The sequence below is a fragment of the Labrus mixtus genome, chromosome 21, assembly GCF_963584025.1.
Source record: "Labrus mixtus chromosome 21, fLabMix1.1, whole genome shotgun sequence".
In the NCBI taxonomy this organism is placed as follows: Eukaryota; Metazoa; Chordata; class Actinopteri; order Labriformes; family Labridae; genus Labrus; species Labrus mixtus.
Window position 1 is genome coordinate 1,804,453 of NC_083632.1, and position 22,783 is coordinate 1,827,235.

A 22,783-nucleotide genomic window follows, 5' to 3' on the forward strand; every position below is an offset into this window, starting at 1 on the left:
TTTTTCGTCTCCTGGTCTGTGAATCCTTCACATACTGTCAACAAGACTCAGGCCATGTATGCAAGAAGGACATCCAGCTTCAATGTTTGAAACATTTGTTCAAGCCCCTAAGGAAAGATGTGATATCTACTTAATTTGTTTTGCAGATGTTGGTCCTTTTAGGGCCTGATTTGCATGTGTAGGTGACCATCAGGGGTGTACATATGTGAGAGAAAATCGAAGATCGATTTTAACTTGAAGTATGGTCGCCAAATAACCTTTGGGAGCTTGGATCATAATGGACAGCAGAAAAAGCTCAATAAGCACATGGATAAGGTTGTAGTAGGTATGTGAGATGCCAGGTCTCCATGCACATTCAAACCTCTGCGGATGATCTATCGCAAGGGGAGAGGGAGAGAGAGACAGCGCAGCGGTAGGCGATCAAGTAGAGAAAGAGAGAGAGAGAGAGAGAGAGAGAGAGAGAGAGAGAGCGCGCTAGTGAGTGCTGTGGTATTGAGACTGGTATTGATACGATTGATATTTTTAGATTTTTTGCTTTTTCGTCTTTATTTGATGGGACAGTGGATATAGTAGGACATCAGCAGAGAGAGAGAGAGAGAGAGAGAGAGAGAGAGAGGGGAATGACATGTAAAGGTCAGTTTTGAACCCAGGAGAACTATAGCGTCCATACATGGAGTCCGACTTAACTGCTAGGCCATCTGCGCCCCTTGAATGTTGTTGTTGATGATGATAAAATAATACTTTCCATACATCCTGAGCTTTGCCTCTGAGCGCTGCCTGTCAGCACTGTGCTTGTCTTGTACTCACTCTCAGAAGTTCGTCGGCTAAATGAATCAAAACTGTAGCTGGATAATGGTTATATCAGCGCACACACTGTTTTGTGTAAACACACAGAAGTTAACTGGTCAGACCTGGAGGCCTGTTGAGCGAGCATCAGTGAGTGTTAATGTGACGACAAACAACGCTCCAGCAGTTACACGTTTGTACGGATTCTGTCCTAAAGCAACTTGTGCTCCATTTTAATGTCTCCCAGAAAAACTGCTCTCTGTTTGTCTCTCCACACATAAACAACTGACACACACATACATGACAACACCACTAAGACTCAAACACACCTCTAGCAATGTAGAGCATGGGTAAAAACAGCTGCAAACATCTGTCTATTCCAACCACTCTGACTGTCTGAGCCCCGAGGCAAGAAAATAAATAAATGAACTGTTGCACAGAAACGTCGCCTGTTACTATGTGACAGCAGCAACGCCTCATATTTGTGTCAAAATCAGCAGAGGGGAAGTGACAAAAAGAGAGGAGCTGTGTTTGTATGAGGACAGGTCTAGTGCCATCTTGTGACCAGTGAGACATAAAGCACCTCAGACCTGCTGAAGGTGAACAGGTACAGGTACTGTTCTCACAGCAGACAGCTTAAGTTAAGCACAAGTTGAAGACTGATCTAAATAATTATGAAAAGCAACATGCACGCCTGTTACTAGTGCTGTGAATCATCTAAAACATCGCTCACCTTGGCAAAAATAGAGACTGTAGTGTGTAAAGTGATGGCATTAAATAAACAGTGTAGTAAAATAAAGCTAGAAGTCTAACACCTGCTCCTCCTGTGTATTCAAATAATATCATTATAAGCAAACAAGAAAACAAATGTCTGTATTTATATGTCAGCTGAGAGGATTTATTTTGCTGATTGAATAAGAAAGATTTTCTGTCTTTAAATGTCATCTTGTGCAAAACACAGCACACATTTGGAAAGCAGATAAATAGGTTATTTTAATGGTAAACAGACTTGATCTTGTATGTTTAACACGTACACATTCACACACTGATGGTAGAGGCTGCTGTGAAAAGTGAACATCAGAAGTAACTCATACACATTCATACGCTGCCGACAAAGCAGCAGGAGCAACTTGGGGTTAAGTGTCTTGCCCAAGGACACATCAGACATGTTGCTGCAGGAGCTGGGGATTGAACCTTCCTTTTGAGAGACAACCCACTCTACCAACTGAGCCACAGCCGCCTACCTTTCCCTCTTTTTATTGGTCATTTTAACACAAACTATTTAATAACCTCTGTAGAAGAATTAGCAGAAAGACTCTCTCTCTCTCTCTCTCTCTCTCTCTCTCTCTCTCTCTCTCTCTACATTATCGATCTGCTATAAGGTCCTCTGATTTGCCTGCTGGACAAACAAAGAATCACTGAAGCAAGAGCTAAACTTCATTAGCTTGCAGTTAAGAAACTGTGAAGCAGCAACTCATTACATAGAAGTTAGAGTATAGATGGTGCAGTCTATACATGCATAAAAGACAGCATAGCACACTGGGTAAACAGTACATAATAAGAGAGTAAAATATATGTTTGCTTTGAAAGCAGGAGGAGGCATTTGATGGGACTGGAGGAGAAGGAAGGTAAACTCCTGATTAAAAGAGTTTCATTAATCTTAGGTTTTTTGTTATCACAAAAACTCAGCAGTGTGAAAAACCCACAGCCACTTTCATGTATTTCTGAGAAGCCGAAATGTTTTTCTCTCCAGGGGTTCAGCCTGACAACAGCAGTATTTGTAGCTGTAAATTGTCTGGAGGAGAGTGTTTGAGTTGGTCCCAGATGTAAATCTTCCAATGGGAGCGCAGCAGCATGCCTGAGTGTATCCATGGTAGGAAAGAGAGAAAAAAAACAGGGGGAGACCAGGAGAGACGGGGGGAACATCCAGACAGAAGCTTGTCACTTTAATTTATGGGAAGCCTTGAGCAAACCTCCAGCGTGTGTGTGAGGCGTTGGAGTGTGTGTGTGGGTCTATGTGGGACAAACAGATGCTATAGATTACCACGAGAAGCACTGCTGGTCATCTGCTGCAAAACCTAAAGGTCTGCTGAAACATGACTGTGTTACAGAGATGCTGCAACAACATCTGTCCTGTATTTAAACTTTATTTATGCAGAGACATCATTCACTCTTAACTTGATATTTACATTCACCGTAATACATTCAACCACAGCTGGGAGCTGCCCAGTGCAACCAGCACTCACCCACAGCTACATGGACGAATTATCCCTGGACACAAACTCGCCTTGGACCCCTAAGGCGACTTTTACACACAAACTGCTTGTGCCCTCCCCAAGCATACAGAGTTTGCCTGCAGAATAACAGAGGCCAACCCACAACACCACAGCACATTTTCCTTTGAAATTCTGTTATTGATTGTTTTATAATACTAAAACCTTTTCTGGGCATATAAAATTGTTTGTAGTTCCAGTGAACACAAAGACACGGCTGTTTGAAGCTTGTAGCTCGCTCTCTGACTCTCTCTCCCACTCTCTCTCTCTCATTGACTCTCCCTTCCCTGAGACGGACCCTTGCCCACTTTGCCCATGCTGTGATCTGCCTTTGCACAGCTATACAGTATATCTCAAATCTGACATTCTAAAGTTAAAGAAACTCCATTTGTTGGTCACAGACTTTTGTTTTTTCTTCTTTCAGAAAGCATTTGAGAAAATTAGGATTGATATATTGTTCAATACATAAATTATTGGTCTGTATAATCAGATTTATTTAAACTATGAAAATCCCATTATGATGTGTTATTTCATTAAGTTGTTGTAATGTCTCACTATAATGAAGTGAATATTTGTTGGAAACACCTCATTAAACAGGTCTGTTTTATTCTTACTACTTTTAATGTGATTTGGTTTAGACAAAGTTCTGGGATGGTTATTTTAGTAAAATCAATTTTGGTCACTTCTCAAGCCGCTGATTTCCTGACAGAATTGATCTACTGAAACTTTAAGCCTTTCAACATTAGAAACCTTTTATACACATTTTGTGGTACTCTTCACTTTTCTGGTAGAATGCAACCTTACTGGTAGAGCCCAGGCTGTTCATAGTTAGAGGGTGTTACCTCTGGTGTACTACAAATTCACCAGGGGGTACCTCAAGGTTCAGTTCTGGGCCCACTTTTATTTTCTATCTTTACTAATTTTACAAAATATTCCAAATTCTTCTTTTCATTTTTATGCTGATGATACTGCGATATTTCCTACTGCTGCACGAGCTTTATCAAATCTTCAGCATGAATTTGATTTTGTACAAGAACATCTTTATCAGCTCCAACTTGTTTTAAACGCAGACAAAACTAAACTCATGTTCTTTGCATCCTGACGGATGGCGAAAAGAGCATTTGGGTGTTATAGGGCAACAATATAATTCATAAAATGTGTAAACATTTGAGAATCAGATTGAGCGATAATCTTTTACAGGAAATGATTCGTTTTTGAACAGACCCATTAAACAAAACATTAATTCTCTCAGGTGTTTCTGTGATATGTTTTATGTCCTCTTTAATAGCCTTGGCTCAAGTTGAACATATATCCTTAAAGTCTGATTGGGATATCTGTAGAAAATTTTGCTATCTTCCCAAGCAGGCCCACCCACAAGAGTTGGCTGGGTCCCTGAAAGACCCAGTAAGTGGGCCCTCCCTGGATGTCATTTAATTTGGATAAGTATGGTTAGCACAACATTTGCTTCCTGGGCCTGGCTAAGATCTGATTTTGGAGCTGACTTAAAAAATTTAGTCATGGGCCCTGGCATGGTTATACACAGTCAGACAATACTGGCCTCAAAGTTAAATCCAAAAGGCTCGCCCCACAAAGTTAGGACTACATAAAAAAACGAACAAGCCGGTCTTGTCGGTGGCTTTGCTCCAAAGCTCAATTTTCACAAACAAAAGAAAAATGTAGATATTTTTCATTTCAAAGTTAGATTTTCTTGCCAGTTTTTTCTTCTGTTTTGGCGTGTAATGTCTAATTTCATCTGTTCTGTGTGTTCAACCAGAGGCACACACTGCACACAGAAAGCCCGGACCGGCACATATTACTGAAATCATGACATTACTCATCCATGTGTAAAACCAGCTACAGCTCAGCAGTCTATTTTTCCTTTAACTCCACCATGTCATTACTGCTGCTGGTGGTAGTTAATGGGCTGCCACCTCCTCCCAGCTTGCTCCTGGCACCACCTCTGTTATTACAGCTCTGCTGCTGCTAACAGCGCTACAAGTCCAGCTGATGAATGGCCCGATAATAATCTGACTTTACTCTCACTGTTGCAACTGTGACTCTGATGCAGTCGCCATGGGGAAGACGTCATATGTCAGCTTTCTATTCATGTTGGCTCTTCAGTACACTTATATTACTGGTGAAACTGTTTTGGGAAAATATTTGGACAATCATGAAGCAGATTCTTGGATAACTGTTCCCATTAACTTTCATATCAATTTACTCAGTTTTCTGAGGAACAGGAGGTGACAGATACCATCTGAAAATATTTACAGAAGAAGCTAAAAAAAAGGGATCACCCGTTAATGGCCAAAGACTGATCCATCATGGAAGATAACTCGCCTCGAAAACATTAAAGAGGTCCAGGAGATGGGAAAGATTGCATTTTCCTGCCCAGAGAGGGGCTCATAGTCGTTACAGACAACAGTAAGTAGCACGAGTAGCATTGTGACGCTTGCACCGTTAGCATGAAGAAGTTTAGCCAACACACCACATGGCCGTTTATGGGCTTAATGAATGAACAAGTCAATGAATTACATTTTTTAAACTCCCATCACATCTGTTTGGGCAAAAGAACGAGGGGATGATTAGTGTCACAGAAATGTTCACCTCTTCTGCTTGTCTTTTGCTGATTACCATCGTTACATTTGCTGCATATCAATATATAAAGTAACAAAATGTTCAGCTCCGCTACTTACCGATTAGACATAAATTACCCTGTGGCAAACAATGCTACGCTGGGTATACAATCCTAATGACACCCATCCATTATTATATGTGGCATGGATGAATTCCATCAAGATTTTTGCTATGGAAAATGTAAACTCTTATGGCTAGGACATGTGGGGTTCCACTGGGGTCAATTCTGGGACCCCTATTGTTCAATCTCTATATGAAATGCTTTAACGGTTAGGTTGTTATTGCACAGAACTGACATGCTACGTTTTAAAATTCAAACACAGAATAAGATGTGTGATTGTTCAGGCACACAAATACACACTTTCAAAGGTGTGACACTGGCCTCTCCACATGATTCATTATTCTGTGTTCATTATAGTTGAGGGGAGACTAAAAACCGAGTGATTGATCGTCATTGTGCCACCGATATCATATATCAGCTGTCTGGGACACATTCCAAAAGTCTGCTCAAGGCCACGTCTAAACATTTCTCATTACAAGGCTGCGAGTGTGCCAGAGTGAGTGTGAATGTGTGTGTGAGTGTGTGTGTGTTGGTATTACAACCTTGGCCACTTGATGGCCGGGGTCTGACAGAGGCCATTTGTTAGTTTTATGGTTTCATCACACTGAGGTCTGATTATTTGTTCTCGTCTGTGCTTGACTCAGATTTATTGGAAATTATTTTTTTCCTGAGGTTTTGATTTGGAGTTTTTTGGAGCGAGGCTTCGAGAGGAGAGGAAGCGGATCTCCTTAAAATGGTAAAAGGGTTTCTTGTTCATGTATGACGCCGCAATATATATCTTGTCGGTAGTAAGGTTGTCAAAACGTATAATGCTTCGATACTTTTTGACACCACTTGTTTTGAAACAACACCATCTCCACTGTTTTAATGATGATAGTAGCTAAAAATATTCAGATCTTCTGTCATATTTTAACCAAAAGCTGGTGCAAGCAAAAAGAGAGAGAGCACTGAGAGAGTTGGCAGTCTTAATTGTACAAATTCATCCCCACGCTGAGCTCCATTTGTGAGTAAACAATAAAACAATAAAAAGTCATCATGCTACAGTATTGCCCCTGAACCTCTGCTGAAAGTCTGAAAGTCTGATCACAGTAGTTTTTAAAACAGTGAAAGCGAAAGCCGCCCGCTTGAGGCGACAGCCTCAATGCATGGGGCGCGCGCCCTATCCATTGCGCCACCAGCGCGGCCCATGCATTGAGGCTGTCGTCTCAAGCGGGCGACCCGGGCTCGCATCCCGCCCGTGGCCTCCCTCCCGCATGTCGCCCCCCACCCTCTCTCCCTGGCTTCCGACTCTATCCACCGTCCTGTCTCTCGATTAGAGGCACAAAAACCCCAAAAAATAAATCTTTAAAACAGTGAAAGTTTTCAGCATCGATTTGTGCAAAAATGAAAAAGCAGAATACAAAAGAAGACGAGTAAATCCCTGTTTTTTGTTGCAGTATTATTTCAGCTCTCCTGAACTTTGACCAGCAGATTTTGTGCCGCTGACCTGCAGTAATCCGTCCTGACAGGTCTGACCTTTGAGAGAACGGAGAGCAGCAGAGTTTAAACGGAGCCAGCTAATTTAGCTTCTTAGCTTTTTTTTTTCCGTCTCCTGTCTCATTTAATTCAAATCAGAGTTTAAACTCAGCAGCAGCAGAGTCTGGATTTAGGTGATCAACGATATGAATATGTCTTTGAGTCTGAACTTATCGTCTCATTAGCAGCAGAGCTTTTACCACTTTTATTTAAATCTTTAAATTCAATTATGAAAAGCTTGTGCAAACATTTGATTGGATGGTATAAAGAAAATTAATAGTTTTTTTCCGACTGCTATATGAAGCGTCTTTTCACTTACTATCAGATTAGAAATGTTACAGATGAATCTCAGCACTGAACGGTGGATTTAGAGATGTTTCCATGGAACAGGAAATACGCCAGATGAAGTGTAGTTAATCAGTGAAGAGTCATTTTAAGTCCTTAATAACAAACATATTTGTCGTCTCTTTTTCATTGTTCTAACATCTTGAATTTCTGCTTTCTGTATCACTGCTCACTAAAACTAGGCAGAGGCGCTGCTTGTCGACAGGCAAGGTAGCCAATTGCCCGAGCTGACAAACTGAAGCCAAAGCAGTGGCCCAAAAATTGCAATGCCAGTAGAAGCAGTAGTAGCAGAAACCTCCCTAAGAGGGCCCCATCTGACAGGACCCACTCTCCTTGCCCTGCTAAGCATCGCTTGCATTATTTCTGTGAAATCCAAAGTTCCCCAATGAAAGTCAACAAAGAAACTTGAAGGGAAATTATCCGTCTGAAGGAGAGAAAAAAGAAACAGAAAAAAGAGGAAGAGGAGGAAGCGTCGGGACACTGGCAGACATAATGGTGATGAACGTTGGTGGTGGGCCCCCCGATAGATTCTTACTTATGGCCCCAACAGACTCCATAATCGCCACTGAGGCTCAGCACTCCACAAGAGTAATTATCACTGATATGATTTGGAATGAGATACAATAAAACTTCAAATAAAAGCCCATCCTAATTTAAGGCCCAATCCTCTTTAGAAGCCTGGTGAAGCCTCATGTTTTGACAAATAAAAGCAGGTCTTAAACTTACAATATGTAGAATTTTATTACAGTGTTAACACTTAAATATCTATTTTAATTAAAAATGGACAAAACCCATGTTATATATGTTTTTGTTGACCTATCATTTTCCCACCAGTTAGTAAAGCCAGAGAATTTGTTGATTGTATAGCTGTAACGGGACGTGTCTTGTCAATGACAGAGCCGCCATGACGGACACGACATGTCTATCGTTGCCGTGGAAACACCAGATGTTACGTCAAAGACCGCTGCATAAGGAGGCTTCAGTATGGAGGAGGTGTGGCCAATGTCATGCAGGTGCTCAAGGGCGACATCTACTGGATCAAAAAGTCGCTCAGTCTTCGCTTAATCACTGAATTTTTATAGTTAATCTCCCCTTGGTGTCGCCCCCTGGTGTCTCACTCTGGCGCTGCAGCAGTGAGTGACAGCGGGCCTCAGTCATGAGCGGCACACTGGCTTGTCGGATAAGCAGCTCCGTCTTTTGCTGTGAACGTAAATTTGCGTTTAAAAATCAAAACCCTGAATATAAGACGATCTCGCTTTTTCAGGTGTTTTAATTTAAAAAGGATTTAAGTCTTATATTCAGGCCAATACAGTTTTATTCAATGACATCCTCCCCCCACTGTCCTACTTTGACTACTTGTCTTTGCCCCCTTTGTCGCTGACTCATTAATGTATTCATTCTCTCATTTATTCATCATCTCAATCATGTTCTGAACTCCAGCCAGTTCCATCCTTCAACCAGCTGCACTCAGTTCACTTCTCTCTCCGCCGAGTCTCTCTTTGTCTCACTCCCTCTCTGTCAGAATTTCTCTCTTCATCAGAGATCATTAATTACAGCGGGGGAAGCTCGGTAGCAGGAATGAGTGAGAAACAGAAGAAGAAAAAAAAAATGGTGCTCCTCCATCCTCAAATTATAATATCCATCTCTCGGGGGGCTCTGTAAAATTAAAATAAAACCCAAACAAGATCTGAAAGGGAACGCTGGGAGGGCTATATTTGGAACGAGGTCTGCCTTTGCTGCATATAAGATTCTCCAAACTGTTGCCGGCAGGGAGGCGTTCAGGATCAGAGTGAGCCGGCGTGCAGCTTAAAAAGAGCTGCTGATTGGCTCGTGTGTCTAACCTACAATATAGAACAGAGAGAGAATTCCTTAAAGGTATCCTCTCTTTATGTTTAAGAGAGTTACTATTCTCAGAGTATCACCACTTACACTCTTAGGGTGCAGATTAAAATGTCAGCGATTACTGGTATTAAAACAAGAAGGCTTCCTGCTGCGAGAGAACAAAGTTTGCACCATGTTGAACAAGCCTCCATTGTTTTCTTTGACCTCATGTTCAATTTGCCTCATAAATCATTCACAGGCGGAAGATTGATAAAAAAGTTATGGTGGTGTCTAAAAAAATACCAGAAATACTTTCTAGGATCTCTCCCCATATGAGATCCGAGCAGTCAGCCTGCACAGAGAACACACATCAGTCGGTCCTGTGGCAGAGCGCAATCACTCGCCAATCTTCAGCACACAGCCTGCAGCGCTGTAACCGGGCCTGAAGGACACTTGACCTACCACGTGTTGACTCTGTGGAGCCTCGGGCAACACTGCTCTGACTGATCCTGTGATGAGCAAACATCAAGAGAGGACAGACAGACAGAGAAAGGAGCGAAAGGTCTGGAAGAAGACAAACTTCAAACTTCACTCAACAAATTTCTCCCCACAGCGCCGTTCATACTCTACTCGCTTGGAACTTGTACTCAAACTTTCTCATATTTGTTTTCCAATAAAGATATCTCTCGCTCAATAGAGGTAGACATCCGAGCTGCACGACTCAGTAACACCACATTTTCTTCTTTAAAATGAAACAAGGTGAGACAGAAAGTTTAGCAAGTTTACCTGTGATGGCCCTTAAAGTCGGTGGTTTGCAGGTTCAGTTGCAGAAAGTAAAACAAAACAGAAGATACGTTTTTGAAAATTTGACCTACAGATTTGTGCTGCTGACTCAAAGTAAGCAGTTTTGACAGGTCTGACCTTTGCCAAAGCAGAGAGCAGGGTGAGTTTAGTAAAACATATTTTAACCTTAAAAAAGGACAGCCTCAAGAAAAGATCTACAATCAGCTGGTTGAGCTTTATCAGGAATACTTAACGATCGTCTCAACCACGATCAATCTGAAATACAAAGAATGTTCCGTTTGCTTATATATCATTTCATCTCTAGCAATATGTAACTCTGACTCCTAGTGTTTAAAACAGGTACTGCAGTCTTAATTCTAATCATTGTAGAGAGCTGTCTCCCCCCCCCCCCCCCCCCCCTCCTCTCCAAAGTCCATGCTCACTCAGGTCACCATGTGGTGGACTCTGAAGCTTCAGTGTTTATCCAGCTCTGCATGGGTCTGTAAACCTTTCTGTGTTCTAACCTCTCTCCATTTTTCAAAAACATCTCCAATATTGATCCTAGTTTGATCACGTTTCTGCTCGTGGAGCTTATTAGAAACATGCAGAGGCTTTTTAGGTCGGGTACAATCACTTCTATCTGAACCACTTCTCTTGCCCGCTTCCATCGCTGCAACACCTGTTGACCTGATAACTGCTCTCATATCTGGCAAACCGAGGGGCGTCCAAAACGGCCGTGTGTGTGGGGGGGGGGGTGTGTCTTAAAAGCGCCTACCTTCTCTGGTCCAAACAAATCCAGAGCATTCAGGAGCAGAATCTAAAGTTAGAAGGAGGACATACTGGCTGCTGCATTGTTGTTAGAGAAGCCAGCACTTCAACATGTTTCCTTAATGATCAGATAGTAAGATGACAGAAATCTCTCAGCACTCACTCACACCGTGATGTATAAGTACCCTATAATATGACACATACAGTGATCTGAGGATTCGATTGTATTGCCCACTTTCAGTGAGATCTATTTTACATCTGGCTTGATACGATATAAAACCTGCATTTCTCAACTTAATCTTCTTCTTTCACATGAGCCCTTGTCAGAGCATTAAACCTGTAAGATGTGCGGCTTTAGCAGGAGCTGACTGCAGCTTTTGTGAAGACGCTGACAGTGACAGATTGTATCTCCTGTTGCTGATTATTTGGAAATATCTCAAATAACTTAACCGTCACACACCGGAAATTAAACCCAGTTAGTGTCTGCCCATCATGTGTCGGGACTCAGCCAGAGACAAAAACACAACAAGTGCGGAGTCTGTGGACCGTTTGTTTCTCAGTTATTAAGAGAAAAGTAGCAAACGACTGCATCAATATCAAACTGCACACATCGAGGCACAAATATTTAACAACGTGATAAACGTGATCAGACAAAGTAGTGAAGCTCGGGGGAAACAATCTCCCTTACTGCGTCGCATCAGAATAAATTAAGCTCCGTATTGATTCTTTACTTCTGCATCAGCACCTTGGAGAAAGTAGCCTGTGAAAAATAAGATAAATGGGCTACACTTATTGTTATAAGATGTGGATTAAATCTATTCCTGACACTGTTATGCATCTTTTTCCTGCTTTATCAGGGAACAAAAGTTAACTGCAACAGCGAGGCGACTTTTCAGTTACAGCTATGTGTAAGTTCAGCTACCAACGACGGATACAAAGGAGGGTTCAGATATTTTAAATCAATGTCACTCCTTGTGTGCGTGCAGCCAAGACAAACTGGTTTTCCCCAGATAAACATCACAGCACCATGGAAACTTAATGTCCTCCGCTGGGGAACATTTCCAGCCCACTGCGCTTCCCGTGTGTGTAACAACGACTTCATCTTCGTGTGTCACCTCATGTGTATTTCAACAGGGCGTTAATTATGGCATTAATATTCAGTTTGCCTTCGGTTAAAAAAAACATATGCCTGAAGCAGACATGCATATACAGAATGAAGTCACGAGGGAGTGATTGAGATAACAGAAGGAGATGAAAACATGTGTGAATGTTTGGCATGAAATCCATGTTCCTATGGGACTGCACGACTCAATGACGTCAACACATGAACAGTCAAATAACCTCCGTCACAACGCTGAGGTTTCACATCGTTTACAACATCAAGAGTCATCCTTTGCCACCCGTCTCAGCATCCTAAGAGTCCTTGGGTCCTTTTGGGATTCCACTACTATGTAATTCTGTGATATTGTTTCGTGGTTTTCCAAACAATATGAAACAAATAAGCGAGACTCTCGAGTAGACGGAGCTCCCACAACCTTCAGCGAGGTGATCTGGCACCACTACCACCTGACATCCCTGACGCCCAACAACCACCATCGCACTGTGTCGTCCCCACAACAACGGCCTGGCGCCCCGCCACCACCAAGACTTATCTGTATGAATGATGATCTTTGCTGCTTCTGTATATATTCTGTGCAAATTGAGGGTTCTGACTGACTCCCACCCATATGTGTTTGTCTATCCTGTAGATCCGTTTATAGCAAAGAAAAGCCAAAAATAAAGTTATCCAAAAAAGTCCTTTGGTCCCTTTAAAGGCTCTATATAACCAAGAGTGAACAGAGTGCTTCTAGTGTTTCTTATTTCCAGTCTTTTAAAGACAACATGAAACGTAGGAGAACAGAAATTGTATTTAACTTGGGCACTTCAGACTGTAACAGCTTTTTGTGGAACGGTGTAACAACAAGCTGAAGCAGATACCATCAGTTAACACAAGTTAAAAGTATCCACGGCTTTGCTTGTTAACATTGTTGAAAACAACAAAAAAAGGATCCTTATTGACTTCAGGGCGCATCGTCTCAGTGGTGCGGGTATGAATCTTTAGCACATTAAATGGACATTTTGATTAAGTCTCTCTGCACCAGCCTCATCATCATTCACGTCACCTCCCTCTCTCCTCTGTTACATATTTTAAATGTGCAGGAAGAGAGTCCTGGCAAAAAATAGAAAGCAATTTTATCAACGATTTCCTGCGTGTATTGGTCTGCTTAAACGCTGACGGCCTGATGAAATGAGGAATGATGGCTGTAATAAAGCCAGGTACATTTATAGCACAAATACTCCCACGTGGTGCGTCCGTGTGACATTTATCCACCGCTGATGCAGTTACACGGTCAGTAAACATTGACATTTATCTCTGTATCAACAGTGGCCTTGCGCTCATGACGGCACTTTCTTTTGGGTGTCATCTCTGAAGATTTGTGCCAGAAAAGTGACTCGTTATCCTGAGAACGAGCCAGCCGGCAGATATCCTAACATCACAGGAAGTCGATCTTAAATTTGATGCTGCATCTTCAAAGAGAATGGTAATTTAGGACGGAGCCTTCATGATGAGAAGCGGGGACAGCTTAGATCCTCTGTCTTGCTCTGGATCCACACTGCATGCTCAGTGAGTTTCAGTCCCGTCTGCTGCTTTTAAAGACAAACTCAGACACTCAGATCCGCTCATCCTGGTCTGAGTATGAAGCTTTGGGGCACTCAGGGCATCAATATACCAACACTTGGGATGCAGTCCCTCCCTTGTGCCGTTAAACTAGGATGAGAGGCTGCATGACGAGGATGTTTGATGAAAGCGGGGAGGTTTGTGAGTGCAGGTATGCAGCGGAGGTTATCAAGCGGCCACATTCCATCACTGAGGTATGATTGAATTCGGCCCCTGAAGAGACCCTGCAGCTAATTCACATGCCTCTTTTCCTGGGTTCACCACTAAATTGCTGCACCTACAGCAGCACTCGGGCTCACCCCGTCCTCACCTCACCACCAATGACAGGGCATGAACGTGGGCCAAGGCCAGACATCAATCCGGACTCAGGGAGGAAGTTCATGTAATTAGAAAGTGATATTTTTGGCTTGTCTGAGCGCGGGACACGTCCTGAAGGTGAGTAATTGGTATCATTGAGTGAACAGTGGGACAGGATGAGTCAGGGATCGAGATCTATTAGTGGCCACTAATCAGTGTCTCACACTGGGCTCTGGGAGGCGGCCAGCTGGATGAATACTGCCTCTGTTTTGTGCTGTATCACAGAGCGGCAACACCAAATACCGGCAATAATGCTGATAAATACTGTATATGTGTGTGTGTAAATTATAGAATCATCAGAGGGAAGGGCGAGCTGTATCTTAAAGGTCACATATTATGCAAAGTACTTTTTACCATGTGTCTCTAGTCTGTCTACAAACCCCCCAATGATGAGAAAAGTCCATCCTCTCCGTCTTCTGCCTGCTCCACTTTTCAGAAAATGTGTGCTCAAACAGGCCGTTTGGAGATTTTCCCTTCATGACATCACAAAGGGCAGTAGCCCCTCCCCCAGGTGGGTGACACTCCCACAGCTAGGTGTTTGTTCTGCCCTCTGAGTCTGCCTTCTCACCGTAAACAATAGGACATGGAGCGAGAAAGACCGAGTACACCCAAGCCCTTCCAGAGAGGGGGCGTGGTCAGACACAGGTCATTTACATATTTAAAGGTACAGACACAGAAACAGCCTGTTCTGAGCAGGGCTGAAATAGAGGGGTTTATAGACATGATCAAATACAGGATCAGAGTGGATTCAGAACAAGAAACTTCACACACATGTTTTGGGGAGCTCTGAAACATATTTAAACTTTTGGAAAAGGAGGAGGATATGTGACCTTTAAGCTCCTCCTCAAGATAAATGAGCCTGAATCCCTGAATCCATCGGTGATCAGCTAACAGCAATTTAGCTTTAACTGATATCTTTCAACTGAGATCTACATGAAATAATATCTTGAATTTATAAAGCGCCTTTCAAGGGACCCACATCAGAATACACAAACAAGACAACAAAGTTAAACAAGAGGAAGCCCAAATAAACATACATTTATTATGATGCGATACTCTTTATTGTCCCCTTGGGTCAATTTGTCTTGGACTCAAAGTGCTGCCCAACATACAGCTGCTTACACTTGAGTCAATAAATAAAATAAAAAACATTAGAAAAACACATCCTAGTTAGTTAAGTTGTATTAGCAGTAATCCTAACATACTACAATTTGCCACTTTTGTGTCATGCATACAATTATTTCAAACAACGGACTGACACTACCTTGTCAAATGGTGGAAGTCTGATTTTTAAAAAAGGGGAACTCCTCAGTATTCATTTATGCAACACAAAACATTTGATCCGCAAGTAGGGCAACTCCCAGCCTTTGAAATCTGACGGCCATGATTCATTTTTAATACTAATACGGAGACTGAACATCAGAAGCTTTGTGTATAAAGGACAGAGGGAAATGACTGCAGTTACAACATGACATGACATTAAGAATTGTTTTAAAAATTTAGGTAGAGAGCAATCTGTAGGGTCTCAGCCACAACAAGACAGATCAATTTTGAGCCAAAACTTGAATCAGGTTAGATGGAAATGTGTCTGAATTGCAAAACATTTACTAACATGTCATTTTAAAAGATGGTCTACCTCTAGCTGGTCTGGCCTCAGGATCCTCCATCTACTCCTTAATGAGAAATCGTGACCCAAATTCCTGATTGAACCTCAGATGATACGAGACAGAACAAAACAAACGTGGTTATAAAGTGCGTCTTAGACTATTAAAATAATTTACTTTTTCCAGGCACTGATTCGCGACCCACTGAAAATGTCACTTTTGGGTCCCTGACCCACCAGTTGAGAACCACCGGTCTTTCTGGTGGCTTGTCTGTTCCCCAACAAAAGGGAAATAAATGCCTCCAACTAATGTAAGATAATAAAAATGATAGTATTTTGCTTCATTCATAAGGTCATCTCCGGGAATGAATGTGAAGTTTTTTAAGCAGATGGTGCTCTTAATCAAAATAATGTACTGATACTGGTCTTTTCCCAGCATACAGTCTATAAATAGGCTTTGCCTGCAGATGGTTTCCTCATACGATTTGCAGATAAGCCTCTTCATAACTGGAAGCATGTTACATGGCGGTCATAAGTCAACTGTAATGGGAAAAATGGAGAGGGTAAGGCAATTAACGAGACTGATGTGCTGTGAGGAACAGTGAAGCAGGAAGGAAATCCCCTCAGCTGAGGAGGCACTTTCAAAAGGCTGTTTTTCTGCAGTAACATCTTCCTCTCCCTGCCTGTCTGTCTGTGTGAATATGCATATTTCTGAATTTCAAAGCTTCAACTTGGCTCACTGATAGTGAAATCCCTCTGCCATAAGTACCGACTGCCTATACAAATAATACACAAATCCGTAAATAACCATGAGCCCTGATATCTCAAAAACTCATTCCAACACGTAGCAGCATATTCCTCTACCTGGCATTTCAAAAAACTCTTTCATCTGTCAACCCACATGTAACGCAAGGGAGTCAATTTAAACCCGAGCGCTGCGACCTAACCTGTGTGTAATGTGGATGTGTATCCTGCACAACAACTGAACCGTGCCCACACACATTAACAGAGGGGAAACTTTTCACTGTTTCATATGAATTATGACGTCCAAACGGCTCTCACTTCACTGACTCAAACCCACAGATTGATCCATTTCAGTGCCAGCTCCTTCCAGCATCTCTAACCGAGTCCGACCCAGACAGACTACCTCCGTCTCTGCCTGTTATCCCTGATCTCCCCGTGCTGCTCGCGTCCCCCGTCTCCTCTCAGCCCCCAGCATGCGAGGCTGACAGCTCAGTGGGCTCCGGGCCAGAGCTGATACTACTGTCTGTTGTAGGTCAGACTCCCTCTGGGGGGGCAAACACACAATCACAATACGGTTAACAGGAGGCCGTGCCCTGCTGGCTCGTCAGGTCATGTTCTCGCCCCGCTGTGGGTGTCACATGTCCTCCTCCTCCTCCTCCTCCCTCACATCTTCTCGCCATGAGGTAATAAAACAACCTCAAGAGAGCACTTCTGGTTACTTGCTTCTTCTGCACTTGCACTGCAGGGTGTGCAATGAAGCTCAAGAGAGATATTCAGTATGTATACTTAATGCCTGATGTGTCATAACCATTTATAAGCTTTAGTATCTTTGGCACCGGTTGATGCTCAGTATGCAAAGAAAAAGATTTACGTGGGTGCTTAGGAGCTCAGGTAATTTTAAAGAGCAGAGGGAAATCTAACTGGGGTTGTGGCATTAAATGACAAGAAAGTTTCACTTTCACTCTGCGCTGCCGGCGCTACTCCGAACCAATGATGTTCAGAGTTTTCAGCGTTGTCATGACCGGCTCATGGCAAATAAAAGGGAGAGACACTGAAATAACTCTAAACTGATTTATTCACAAAAATATGCATTAAATTGCAAAAGAGATGAAGTTTGGATGTCAGTAGAGTCAGTCGGTAGTGCGAGTGAGTGGGTGTGTGAAAAGTGGAATGTGCATGTGTTGGAGAAGGAAGACAAAGTAACCAAACAAGGCTCATGCTGAAGTCTCTCCGATCAGACTAAGGTGGCAGCTTATAAAGTGACTGGGAGCGTTGGGCCCAGGTGCTCTCAGTCAGGCTGAACAGACAGCCACGACTACCAATTACATGAACGTGCAACACAAGAAAAGAGAACGCACAACCTGACAGGCCACAGGGCCGTCACAAGCGTCCTGAGCGCAAATACACCCTCAGCGTCCCTGGACTCCCAGCGCTCTCAGTTGAAAACAGTTCAACTTTTGGAACAGCCCCGCTCGCCAATGTCACTTCTCCCTCACCAACCAATCAAAACCAAGAGGGGGCGGGACTTCTAATGTCAGCTCTGTTAGAAACAATGGCGGAGGAGAACCTAATCTGACTTGCAATGCCAGGACATGACTCCTTCACATTGTTCTCATGTTTCTTTGGTGATATTTCCTTGAATACAGGAAAATATAAAGCACATAAAGCTTTTAAAACGGTCACTACCGAGGAAAGCAGAAGTTTACATTTCATAACCTAGCAACAGTGAGCACTGGTGAGAAGCGCTCTGAAACTTAAGTCTAGGGGGCTGCCAACACAAAAAGCACCATCAAGGGACACGGGCCCTAACTTCTTACTTTTAAAAAGAATGTGTAGGTGTGTGGGATAAAACACCTCAGCTAGCTGTTTCATGAGAACTGTAAAAGGAGATCAAATATTCAGTTATTTCCTTAGAACGCTGCTCACTGTAGAATAAATCAAAGCTTACTCACACACGATATAGTGAACTATTTTCAGACGCTGATACAAAGACATTTGTGTGTATTTGCAGAAGAACAGTGTATGACCTGAAAAAAATAAAACTTCCTTTGGTGTGCTCAATGAAGGAAAATGTCACCAAGTGCAGTCTGACTCACTCAGGTGTTTTTCATAGTTTTTGGATCTCTTTGGCACAGAGAAAGAGGATACTTCAGGCTTTGTGACTCAGAAGGTCGAGCAGGTCTTTCAAAAACTCTGTAGTCTGATCCTTGACTCGCACAGTCCGGATATATGAGGTGTCCTTGGGTAAGATACTAAACCCTGAATGGCTCCTGGCAGCTGTGCCATCATCAGTGTATGAATTTGTGTGAAAATGGAGTAAATGGTTTGTGGTGAAAAGCGCTTTGGGTGGTTGAAAGAAAGGTTCTTTTTGAGTGCAGTCGATTAACAATTTACTTTTGTACACTTGCAGTACTTTGTAGTAGATATAATCATTGATGATTGGTCTTTTCAGGGAAATAACTCAGTAAGAGAAAAATGTAAAGGCAGCAGCTGCTTTTTTGTGTCTTTTAAACGGATTGTTTCAAATCATTCAGCGCCGACCTTCAGTCCTCCCCGCAGGATAAAATCTACAAGCATGCGCTGAATGTGATTACGTATTGCTGAAGTCGATATTCCAGTTTAACCTGACACAGCCCTTATACATTTAAAAAATCTATTTTCTAGATCAAAATACTGCCAGACGTGCTGCTGCTATGAGATGCTATCCGCTCACTGTGCTTGTTTACATCCAGGTAGTAGAGCCGGGAGAGCAGGCCAACTAAGCAGAGCTACAGCCAGTGTATGGCTTTAGCCCCGCCTAGTGGCGGGTGGCTGAATTGCGGTTTGAGTATAACAATTGAACAGCATTGAGGGCCAACATATAAAAACATTGATTATTAATTTAACCAACTAGTAATCTGGCGCTGATTCGCGAGGGTGATGTCACTAAGTCGACGGAATGTGGACATCAATATCACAGACATTTCTTAACACCGGGCGTCATTTAACGCACAGTATGTACATTTCTCCACCAGGGGGCTCTCAATCCAAACAGTAACAACAAGATGACGTCGAGGCTGGCGGGGAATCATGGGAGTGATACTCTCTGCTACTCCACTCCCACACGGGATGTAAACAAACTCTGAGTTGACCGTAGTCATGACGACCGGGTGAAACCGACCTGAGGAAGAGAATATGTTTACAGACGAGCCAATGTATCCGAGTATAATTTACATACAGCAACAGTACGGCAGCTTTCAGTAGCAGTTCCTGCTGCCTTATGCAGCTGTCTTTGGCGTAACATCAAGTGTAACCATGGCAACGATAAACATGTTGTGTCTGTCATGGCGGCTGCCACAAAAGACACGTCGCTTTACAACTATAAAATTACAGATTTCTCTGACTGTTCGAAATATTTGAGGTAATGTAAGTACCCAACAAAAATATATATGACATAGGTTCAGCCATTTTTTATTAATTTAGATATTTATTGTCAAATTTTACATATTACACCTTTAACTGCATTTTGATTGAACTTTTTAAAATGTGTTTCCAAATGACTTGATAATAAAGAGACGCCAGTGTGATTTAAAAAAAAAAAACATTTACACAGCATATTCATGTCCTGACTTTGATGGTAACTAGGGCAACAATTTAATTATAAGGCAACGACTTACATAATAAACTTCTAACACAGAGTAATATGACAGATCTTTAAAACGGCTCCATCAGAACACGAGGATTGGTTTTCTTATCTTGGAGCTGTTTGTCAGACGGTCCTGACTCTTTGGTAAGAGCGAGATCAAAGAAATCAGAAGGAAAACGTCAGCAATGACTCAGATTAAAGCTTCAGACAGAGATGCTTTGCTTTCTTCCTCTCCAGGCCAGCACAAACTTCATTCCAAAATTTTCCAAAAAAGAGGAAAGGCCCCTGCAGTATCGAGATCTACAAACTGATATCAAACCGGCATCAAAGTGAATTCTGAAGCCTCGAATTGTGAGTCACTGGATCCACCAGAATGAGAAAAAAAACAGAGCGCTATATCCACTTCAGAAAGCTTAAAAACTGATTGTGAGTCAGTTGCTCTCATGAGGGAATCGTGTACAAACTTGACACACCTCAAAAAACAACTATCCTCTTAGATGCACTGGAAGCAGCAGAGAACAGCCCAAGCAATGGTTAAACTGAGTTTTTCCTGCAGTCTCTGTCAAACACAAATTCATTTCACAAAAAGAAATACTCAGTTTGCATTTCAACCAACTGCAGCAAGTCCTCTGAGCATGTTCAGATTATTAACATGGAGAGAGAGAGAGAGAGAGAGGGAGAGAGAGAGAAGATAGAAAGAGTTGGAAAGTAGGGGGCTTAAATGTGCCTTTTAAGTCCTGTTTTTGATAAGGAAGTATTCATGGACAGTGCCCCACATACAGTTTAAAAAGGTGCATAAAGTAGGAGCACCGCTGTCCACATGAAGGTCAACCCAGGTTAGCCAGCTGCCCATCGCTGCATACTTTCTGTGCCCTACATGACAAACCACTGCTTAGTTTCTGTTCCATGTCCTTCCCAGTTCCCCCCCTCGCTTCCCCTCTCCCTCTCTCATATCTTTTTTTTTTGGTGCTCTTGGGGCTATGCAAAGAAGTCGGATAATCCTGCTGCATGCAGCCTGCAAGAGTCTTCTGCAGAGAGAGAGTGAGTGGCAGCGACAACCCAGAAAAAAAAAATCTGCCGGTGCAGAACGTGGCAGAATATGAGCACAATCAAATGAATGAAGGAGTGAGCGTACCTGGCTCGTGGTCCTGTGCAGGTTGTTGTCCCCCTCTGGCCGAGCCCTCTACATGGCACTGTTGTGTTTGTGTCTGCACATGTGTGTGCTTGTGTGTGTGTGTGTGTGTGTGTGTGTGTGTGTGAGGGAGGAGGAAAGAGGAGAGAGAGTGCTGTGGAGGAGACTGGGATAGTGCACAGTGCAGTGTGGAAGATTGGAGGCAGGGTACTCAGTGTGTGCTAAGACAGAGCCTGTGCATCTCCCTCCCTCTCCTCCTCTCTCTCTCTCTCTCTCTCTCTCTCTCACCCCCCCCCCCCCCCCCCCTCTCTCTTTCTCTCTCTCTGCGAGTATAATCCTTTCTGGTCTACGGGGACGAGCTGCAAATGAACCGGCTCTATCTCTCCCTCTCTCCCTCCACTCTCCTCTTGTTCTGTATCTCGGCTTTGCACATGAGCCCCGAGCAGAATTACCCTCCCCATGCCTCCACCTTGCAGTAGATAAGCCAGAATAGCAGAGAGCACTCTTGCCCCTTAATGACTGCTACAACTCTATCATGCCTCTTCTCCCTCTGTTCCCTCCACTGTAAGGTCTTTCAAAACGCCACAATGTCCGCGCTTATTTGTGTCGCAGTGACTCCTCCGAGTGATCAGACCGCCTCTCCAGCTGTGCTATTTAGACATGCATGTTTGTTGTTTATACAGTCAGCCAGGACGCGGTAACACCTCAGTGTCATTTCGCCGCCGACACACTGTTTTCGAGGCGGGCTTGTTTGTGCAAAGGCTTTCAGCTGCATTTGAAGTTTTGTGTTCTCATTTCTGGCAACACTTGAAGATGCACTATGCAAATGTTGTCAGTGACTCAGACGATCCTTTAGCCCATCTGCAAAATTCTGGCAACATACTAAAACAGGCTGTATGCAGCATGTTGGAAGAGACCGAGCGTACAGTAGCTGTCATTATGTAATAAACCCCATAGATGTGTCATTGAAGATTTCATTGTGCCGTTTCTCATAAAGTATTCTGACTATTGCTTTCAATTTTGCTCATGGTATTTTACCCAAATTACAAAAAAAGTTGTATCTGATAAGTTTTATGTTAAACATTAAGGACAAGAGTAATAAGTAGAGCCTGACCCATTAATCAGCCAGCTGATAATATTGGCATATCCAGCGACTATCGGTATCAGCTGAATTTATCACTGATATGCATCGATATTACTAGATTTACTCACCAGTCAAATATCATTTAATGTGAGCTTCATTGTATTTTTCTAGCAGTTCTCTTTCACCAGCAGAGGGCGCTAAATGGATTACAAAAAGCATCATCACTCTCCAGAGTGTCGAGCGGTGATGCACGTACATGCTCAGTTACTTTCCAGTTGAATCTTTTCCACAAGTGTTTGATAACTACATGTTAGGGATCAACGTAATAAATGTAAATATCTATATCTATCTCTACAGATCGTAGCGAGATCTAAGAAAGATATCGGCTGATATATGGTTATCTGATTTTTTCCCGCTCCTCAATATCGGCCCCAAAAATACCATATCAGTCGGGCCCTAGCAAGAAGACTGCCGCAGTCATGTACGCTTGGTGAACAAAATTGTCAATTAATCGTCAAGTGACTCTTCAG

At 42.8% G+C, this 22,783-nt stretch overlaps 1 protein-coding gene across 3 annotated transcripts in view; it reads right to left on the reverse strand.

The window, feature by feature from the left end:
* The window catches only part of LOC132955139 (SRC kinase signaling inhibitor 1-like), an 81,365-nt gene extending 59,176 nt beyond the window's left edge, over positions 1–22,189 (reverse strand). For 2 of the 3 annotated variants that reach the window (XM_061027865.1, XM_061027864.1), the window contains exon 1: positions 21,173–22,187. The gene's annotated coding sequence lies outside the window, so the exon portion shown is untranslated. Of the gene's footprint in view, positions 1–21,172 lie in introns of all 3 variants that reach the window. The other variant, XM_061027863.1, reaches the window with a different exon arrangement.
* Between the last annotated feature and the right edge of the window lie 594 nt (positions 22,190–22,783).